Source organism: Esox lucius, chromosome 15, assembly GCF_011004845.1.
Source record: "Esox lucius isolate fEsoLuc1 chromosome 15, fEsoLuc1.pri, whole genome shotgun sequence".
Lineage (NCBI taxonomy): Eukaryota > Metazoa > Chordata > Actinopteri > Esociformes > Esocidae > Esox > Esox lucius.
In genome coordinates this window covers 13,598,413-13,605,493 of record NC_047583.1, presented here as the reverse complement: position 1 = coordinate 13,605,493, position 7,081 = coordinate 13,598,413, and positions in this window count along the sequence as shown.

Below are 7,081 nucleotides of genomic sequence, written 5' to 3'. Positions count from 1 at the left end.
TGTGATTGCTGTTCATGTATTTGAGCAGCTCCGTGTGCTCAGCGCCTATTACAGATTCCATCTGTGGCTTTCTATGCCCCCACGTGAATCACACTGCCTTTCCCCCCTTTCACAGGCAGCTTTGACCTGGCCTGACCAGATAAGGATGCTGCTGAGGCTACTGCGCTTCTCCGTGGGACGTTTGTCTGTGTGTGTCCGTGTGTGTGTCCGTGTGTGTCTGTGTGTGTGTCTGTGTGTGTGTGTGTGAGTGTGTGCATGCCCGGCTTCTGAGAGGAGAATCGTTGGTTTGGCATTAGAAGGAAAAGGCTCGAGCAGTGGCTGTAGCCGGGGCTTTTTCAGACTAAACCCCTTATGTCTTTATAATCCTGATGATGGGCGCTGGTTTGTCTCACTAATCACCAGGGAAATGACAAAAAGTACATTCAGGGAGGAACACAGGAATATCACTACAGAACATACTGGATCAGTTAATTTCATTTTTTCCTACAGTTTGTGAAGCAAATCGTGTAATTATCTCGAGGTCATAGTGCTTTACAAAAGGAATAACCTTCAGAAACCTCCAAATACGAACGTAGTAAATTCCAGATGGTCATTGCAGCGTAAGCTTCATTTCTAATAATGAAAAGTAATAATATAACGTGGACTGCAACCTCATTTCCTCTGTACCATTTACAGGCTTTCAAACAGAGCACTCGTCTTTGCACACATGTCACTATACAGTATATTACTAGCCAGTGGTGTAAATAAGTTGGTCGGTAAACACAGATATTCCTATATTTTCAATGCATTTTTCTGGAATAGCTGGGAAAATTATAATGCAAAATGAAAAGTGAGTAATCTGCATTTACCCATACTACACCCTCTGTCAGGAATACCATCTGCAATAATATTATACAGACCTCAGGTCAGATAACGCTTGTTATGTAATAATACCTAACATACCGTACACGACTAGTGTTGGTCAGCTGAGATACAATTGACTGGATAGAGATTTGCTCTAACTGGCTTTTATCTCCCTGGGTGCAGAATGAGCTTACCACTAGCCCAGAGAAACAGATGACCCAACCCTCACACACACCCACACACACAACACACACACACACAGAAGCACACAAGACACACAACTGCTCCAGCTACATCAGGAATTAAGAGATGTCTTGGTCAGAGATGGCAGTGAGGCCATGCCACAGCAATATGACAACTACACCCTTGGCGCTTTTTTGAAATCCCATTGCCACATCTGCCCAAAAATCTGTCTCGGTAATGCCTCTCTTAGGCAACCATTCCAGGGATAGCCACACCTGGACCGGGCTCATCATCTGAGATATGCTGCTGACTTGGTTTCACTCTCAGAACATTGGAAGTAGAGTGTGACTGGGCCATGTTCCCTGCATCTTCTGTGCTCTCTCATATCGCGTCCGACGATTAGGCCCACGATTTATACGGCGTAGTGGTGTTATCTCTCATGGCCTGCAATGTTGACGGGTGATGTGTCAGAGGCTGCCCGTTAGAGCCCCAAGGCAGAGCTGTTTCTCTACAGCACAGCGTCTAATCTGGCTGGGTAGTGAACAAGGCATGGAGACACAGCCAGATCACATCTGTCCACAGTCCACAGGGGTTTGCCTCTCTGCTGACCCAGTTGTGCACAAAAACACTGACAAAAGAGCGATCTCTATATCATTTTTTTATGGAGCTGTGGTGAAACATATTCATGTGTCTCCTCAGAGCATTCAGGCCTTACCTGTCTATCATGAGGATTAGATTCAGCTACTGTGGTGACGAAACATTAACACTGTACCAGTTTGGGAAACAATGCTTTGAAAAACTTATGAAATGTGACTTTCTATAGCTTTATCACCAAAGATAGGTAAGCAGAAAGATTTTTGATGTCTGATAAAAAAGGACGGAATCCTTTTAGTAAACTCTCGCTAAACTAGTGAACATTGAAGTTATCATACACGCTCTTTAGATAGTGTTAAGCCATAATGACAATGGCTTTAAGGCATTGAAAGCCGTAATGCAGTTTCAAGAGTTTACCCACCTTTTTTAGGGCCACTACAGTCCTGTTTGGCATATAGTGATGTATCACGCCTATCTAGGGAGTTGTATCACTCAGGGCTTTGATAATAGATGTCGTGCCGCTCATAAACAACTGACATATTGATTCATGAATAAAATGTGTTGTTTCTGTGATTTCCCTCTGAGCAACAAGTTTTCATCAGCAACCCCTCAAAAAGAGTGCTTGTTTCTAGATGCAAAACCTATTTATAGGACTCCTGTAAAAGTTTTCATGAAATGCATTTTTTTTTTTACTGCAGATTCATTTCTTTTTCTTCTTTGATGTTTTGAAAGCTATATGGGCAAGCAGGCTTTAAATTAATATCACCTAATGTGTGAGTGGTTAATCAAGTGGAATTGTTTTACATTGCAACTCTTAAATTATTGAAAATGATGTCCCATATTGGCACTAGAAGCATAGCTGGGTGTTACTTACATAACTGTGGTTCTATTAACTCCTCTTCAGTTCAGTCAGTAGAACTGATGGTTTTGCCACACACCAGCAGGTATTTGGACCTGTGTTTGAGGAGGGCTTGCCAAGGACCGATAACGAAAAACATTTTACGTTCTTCTTAGTACATGGTTGGTTTACTCACAAATTACTGTTGGGCTCACAGCAGGACTCTAAGATGGTGAACAGTCAGTATTGATGTGATAGATAGTTTATGTGAATACTTTGCTTTTTTACATTTTATTTCTTCTTTTCTGTCCCCTTTATTTGCTGTTGTTGTCCGTCAGTGACTTTTCTTTTCCTCTTATCTAATTAGCTACTGTATAATCTATGTCAGTGTTTACACTTGACATCCCTATTGCTTCTGTCCTAGTATATATTTAATCTATATTTTAAAGCACACAGCGATTCCAGGGGGACTACAGGCTGCACTCAGACCTTTTCAACCTGTCTCACCGTGGGCCCTAAGCCCTCCCCTTTCCAATTAAACTTTGATGATTTCTTGACAGAAGAGATTAGCTCGGCTCCACTCTGATTGAGCCATGTTGTTATTAATAGCTGTGTGTGCTGGTGATAGAAGTGTCCTCTTGTTGTTTTTCACCGGGACTGTCACACGAACAATCAGCCAGTATCAGGCATTTGCACATGGCTCGGAAGAGGGCCACAAATTATAGTGTTTCGTATTTAAAGTTCCAGTAAAACAGCCTTCACAAAATAGTTTGTAAAACCCCCAAATGTGTGAACTAGAAAACAAGTCTGAATATGAGAGCCAGGAGTCTAGGCTACAAAAAGGTCTTGTTTGTTTTGGTCAGATCACAATTCAAGGGACGCCCCCCCTTACACAGCCAAACCATTTTGGGCCACAAAAAAATGATCATCTGATTTGTGGGCATCCTGAGGCGTTGACATTTTCGATCTATGATACACACAAGCTTCAGATGAGCCATTTGTCGGAAGTTATGTTGTGTGAAGTGTCACCTGTAATGAGCCCATAAGATGACTCAATGATTCAGTTATCCATTCACTTTCACTCAGTTTCATGAAGGGGGTCATATCTTCTTGAGTTGAATGTATTTCTGCTGAACTAACAAACAGGGATACGTGTTCCATAACCATAATCACCAGTGCCCTTGCCAAGGTTCCCCTGCTGGGGGTATAATGACTATTTACATGAATAACAAAGAAAGCAGCACCAACGTGACCATTTCTGGATTTTATGAAATCATCATATAATATATAAAATGTACATACATTTTGACGTTTTGTTGTCCAGATGAATGTTGTAGTGTAAATACATATGGGCCTATACACACGACTATCAGTTGTTCAAATATTGAATATTTAACATGTTTATATTTATACACGCACACACTTAGGTCAAAGTTCAAAGCATTTGTAGCGCTGCGTAATTATGTCTGCCTGTCGGTGTCCTTGTCCAAGCAGGTGTGTTGGATAAGAGTTCTGAACGTAACAGACTCTGTGAGGTTGTACTGGACAGATAATTTGTACAGACTCTCTATCTGGGCAGCAACTGTCTGAGTGATTTATTAGCCCCAGCCACAGTGTCAAGGCTCTAGAGGGGCCAGGGCAAGTGCCATACAGAGAACCTTATCAGCCTGTCCCAAATTCATGCCCTGTGAAACAAAACATCTAACCCATATTCTATCACACCACAAATGACAACAACTGACCTCAGTCTGGCCCTGTAGAGTCTGACGTTCAGAGAGACAGAGATGGACTTTGAGGAATTGGGAGAGTGAGAAGATGATGTAGAAATGATGGATCATATATACCAATGTTTGTACTCCAAGTTGGGGGCAATCCTGCCAATGTGTAGCGCTGGTATTCCAGGACTGTCTGTCTCTGGTTAACTTGTCTGATTCACTGAATGCACACTATATGCCTACCTCTGGTAAACCACAGCAAGCCACTGCTCCTACTGAGCAGTATAAATGGCAACAAAAACAACTCTTAACATAAGCAACATACTGTATATAGGTTAATCTCTCATGGACAGATTGTTGTCGACAGATTAAACGGTGAGAATCTGCCAAGGCCCACTGGGAATTAATGTGATTTCGAGCTGTATTTATTCCTGGTTTTGCATATTCGTCATTGATTATTTGGATGAACTAGGAAGGTGGTAATTGGCTGCCCAGTGTTTTCTATATTAATATGAAATATGAATGAAATAGTTCTGCTTTTTAATATGTTACTAACAACCCTTCAGTGCTGTGTAAGACAAAACATATTCATGGAAATGGACTGCTAACTTGCCAGCTCATCCTTCTCAGGAGTATTTCATTATATTCCATGGAATATTTTTTTATACTGTTCCCTTGAGATGCAAGGTGGTTCCTTTAAGACTTTTTTCCCCCCCGAATTGATGCTTAGTCCACTATCAGTTACCCAACAGCACCTTGTAGGAAAATGACATCTTGTCAGAATAAGTTAACATTCACGTAATCATGATAAGGAGAATGGGACTTTAACTAGTGCGAAGTACTGTAGATGAACCACCAGCCTTGGTCTTTAATGAAGTCACTTATCTGAATTGATGTTTTTTTCCTCCAGTACACGCAATATAATTCAGGGGAAATTGAATACTATTCTGGGTTACTGTTGATTAGAATAGATGTGACTATGATACATTCCCCATTAAAGGTCTAATATTCCCATAGTAATAGCCTGAAAATATAGACTGCACCAAAAATGCAAATGTGCTTTTTGGTAACATTTACTTCCTTATTGACCATTCATTATCCACAATACATTTATGTGTATTCTCGGACATCCCTCACATCGTGCCTCATTCAACACCACCAAACCTGATGAATTACATACAAGTCCATTTCTGACCACTGTGATTCTATCTAGACCTGAAGCTATGATGTGCAGGGAATTTTCCCAAGGCCCTTCTCACAATACTTTCTGCATGACCAGCTGTGGGACCAGATCTGCTGCAGCCATCTATCACTGATGTGAGCATTTATTAATATACACAGTCTGCAACTTCTGTTGGGCTTGGACATGTTTTCTGTTCTCACCGATGTCCATCCACATTATCTATATTGACAGAGCACAACCAGGGTATATCTAAATGTCCACTAATGCATGTATTGCCTTGTGTCAATGTGGTCTTCTGATTTTGTGTCTTACCCCAAGAGGCTGCAATCTGCGTTTGTCCGAATCACGCAGCCCAGTAAGCATTATTCCCTAGCTACAAACACGGCAACCAGAGACAAGCTCTGTTCTTCTTGTGAAATCCAGAATATTTGAATACCCAAGATATTACCCACTGTCTCCTACTATCTGCTACACAACTATTAGGTGTTCTGAAGAGTTCAAACAAATACTACATTCTTTGTTATCTTATAACATTTCATTTTCAAATGCCAGAGTGCACGTTCATTTAATTAAAGAACACGATAAATTGCTAAACACTTTCTGCTGAAATGTTCTCCAAATTACATTTTCTCATCAAAGCATACTGGCACAGATTACTAATTTTATCTATCGGTGAGAAAAATCCAATCCTCACATTCTGTCCAAGAAAGCGTCTACAGACCCGTGTTTTAACATGAAGAATCACAAGAGCGTCACACTGCCACCACACGCAAATCCTTCATATTGCCAAAGAATGGGAGAAGCACATTGTGATGCCGCTATTACTGCAGTTTGCTTTGGTTATTGTGGCACTTATAATGGCAATGGTTAATGTAAACGGTTGTGAACGCTGCAGAAGTAAACCTGCATCTCTGTAGGAAGGACAGACTGTATGGCTGCTCTTCACAAATAAATGCTCACATCTTTTTTTCAAATGACCAGTGAAGCTCGGGGGAAAAAAATTTCCCCTGGTAAAGCTGACTGAGGATGTTAGGGTGCAGATCTGTGGACATTCAGAGGTAAGTCACAGATACAGGAGGTAAGTCACAGAAACACGAGGTAAGTCACAGAAACACGAGGTAAGTCACAGATGCAGTAGGTCAGTCACAGATGCAGTAGGTCAGTCACAGATGCAGTAGGTCAGTCACAGATGCAGTAAGTCAGTCAGGTGCAGCAGGTGTCAGTGTCAAAACTGCTTCAATGTAGATGCAGTAATAATGTATGAAGGACCTGACATCTTACAAGATGCACATTGCTTCTTCGGGATCTTTGCTTCTTCTAGAAGTATGGGACAGATTTAATTACAAATTCCATCAAAACACCTTGTCAAAACCAGTCCATGTAAACCACTGTCGATCTCTGGTTCATTTGCCCATGCATTTGTCAATGGTGTCCTAGTCACAGATTAAGCCTTGCCCTGGTCTAAAAATAAAACTAAGTGGAAAATATTTTTTGTCCTGGACTAGGTTTAATCTGTGTCCAGGAAACCATTCCCGGGAGAGCTGCAAATTCTGCACATTGCTGTGTTACTTCTTATCTAGCATTAACCAGAACATCATTTCTGAACAGGATGCTGTCCATATCCATCAAGATGAAGAGTGAGGCTTAAAGTGTAGCATCAAGTAATAAAGTCTGTTTTTAAACTTACTGAAAGACCCCAGCAGGGCATACAGTAATATACAAACA